This window comes from Sinocyclocheilus anshuiensis, unplaced genomic scaffold, assembly GCF_001515605.1.
Source record: "Sinocyclocheilus anshuiensis isolate Anshui unplaced genomic scaffold, SAMN03320099.WGS_v1.1 scaffold2600, whole genome shotgun sequence".
Classification (NCBI taxonomy): Eukaryota; Metazoa; Chordata; class Actinopteri; order Cypriniformes; family Cyprinidae; genus Sinocyclocheilus; species Sinocyclocheilus anshuiensis.
The window spans coordinates 108,090-110,578 of record NW_015541031.1 but is presented as its reverse complement, the minus strand read 5'-3'; positions in this window follow the sequence as shown (position 1 = coordinate 110,578).

The window sequence follows — 2,489 nt, the reverse complement described above, 5'->3', positions numbered from 1 at the left end:
GCTGTGATCGGGGGAAATTCAGTGGGTGATCGGCGCTCAGCAATCTTTGTGTGTGAACTACTCAACAACGCATTAAAGAGGCTCGCTGACGCCAAACAAATATCTAGCATGCTAAATATCTGGACCGGTCAGCCGACTTGACATCATGTTGGGTCAGGTGTCGCAACAAGCTACAGCCAATGAGAGAGCAAGGCATGGGTTGAGGTCAGCGGAAGAAAAAAGCAGCAGCAACACGGCTTTATGAAAAGTTTGGAGACAAGAAATGGAGATAAATATTTTTCAGAACAAATTATCGCGCAAACAGCTTGCAGTGTAGATTTCTTCCCGATGTTCATTTTCAAATAAACAACTCCTGTTTCATGTGTTGTATTGCATCATTCCCGTTCAACTTCTCGCGTGTGTTTTCATGACAAAACGTGGTTTGGGGACGGGATAGAGTCGTTGGGTGACAGTTGTTGTCAGCTCATGTAGTGTGTGACTCCCTGTTGTGGATCATTTATGTAGTGTTGCGTAGTGTGAACACCACAATGACTTCAAAACAGACAGCAAGTCATGTAGTCTGAACAGCACAGCGATCTGCCTTCATTTAAAGTTGTGTAGTGTGAACTTGGCTTTAGGTCACTTTTTCAAATCTTTTCACAGTGATCACAACAGCAGTCTATGTGAGCAGCACAAAATGCATTCAATGACAACATCTTTCAATTGACATAAATTCCTTTCTTACATAGACTCAAACACCAGCAAAACTGTATGTACTCTAGAGGCCAATTTACACTTTTTTACATCAAAATCAAAATACAAAACTGAGTAAGACAGAAATTTACAACATTTCTACAGTAATACTATTTTGAAATATATTCTGAATCTAAAAAAATCTAATCAAAGCAGTTTCATGTAGCTGAGCACCTACACAAGTGTTACTCTTTCAGTTTCCCAGCTGGCACATGACCGACCTTTAACATTGAAATATGGTTGAAATAATATGTGGTAGTTTCAGTGTTGATATAACGTTTAATGCTAAATTGTTAAAAAAGGTTAATAAACCACTTATAAATCAATGTTGAATTTTTGACAATCTGTATGTTGAATCAACATGATGTCTTCAACAACATACAGAAGAAATTTCTGCCTTTTAAATTATTATTATGATCATTACTATTATTTACATAGCATTTTACAATATTTTGATAATGAAACCTCTGCAAAAACCTACATTTATTTGTTAAGTATAATTATTAGCATTGTTAACAATAGTAATAATGTAGTTTTAGCTGATAGCCATAACTTTTTGCCAATTATGTGATATTGTGTGGACTCGGGGTTGTGAGCTTGCCTACAGTTTACCATGCATTACATTTTTATTCATACACTGTCATGAAAACACCATTTGACCAGTTAAACAATACAGCCTACAAATAAAACTAAGTACACACATTTCACTATGTCACCATGCTGAAACAACTGACCATATGCACAGAGCGTTTTTTAGAACTTCCATATAAAGATAAGCCAGTACGTAAACTTCCAGTGAAGCTCATTTGGTGTTGTGGTATACAAAGGCAGAGACACTTGAACCTCACAGAAACCTCTCCTGCCTCGTTCTGTTCAGAAACTGAGAAACAAAATAATTGCAACATCGTAAAGAATGATAGCGGCATTAACATATGGTTTCATGTTATTTCACAACATAATTTTATATGCCGAGCCTGGTAATCCCAGCAGAGTACCTAGACATGTAATACTGTACATTTAAATGCTGACAACTAAACACTATTGTAACTGTTTAGGCTAACGTTAGCTAGCTAGCGATGCTATCTCGTAAATTACATCATAATGGTATTCTTGATAATCAATAACTTACCTTCATAGTCATGAACACATTTTTTAAACACTTATATTTTAAAGCCTTTATTATTTCTCAACTCTACAGCTGTGCAGTAACATTCACTTTATAAATTCACTTTTCATAACATAAAGATTGCATGAAAAAATGTGCCAAATATGTGTCTCCTGGCAGAAAAGACTTTTAAGATGAAAATGACATGAAATTAACATTATAACCAGTAGATGGAAGCAGAGGATCACTTATCAGCTCAGTTGCCATTTCCGTGCCTGTTTTTTTCACGTCTTGCTTTTGAATATATTATTAAATTACTTAGTACTTTTACTGTACTGAAATATAAAGTATAGTGAGTGCAGGAAGTCTCATGTCATTTAAAAATTAATAAGCCCAGACACCAACAGCCTAAAAGGGTAAATTATTTAAATTCTTAACTAGCATTAAATATTTTGAAATATTTTTAGATTTAATTTGAAAACTACATTTTTTAATGTTTTATCTTTGTGAAGAGGCATGTTGGTTAGGACTCTCAGAACAAGGATGATGGCTCAGCCACAATAGCACTTCAGTGCTAGGGTTTTTATGTTCAGTCCAAACGGTCCCAAAGTGTACAAAAATCCCAAAGATACAAATGAAAAAAAAAAAAAAT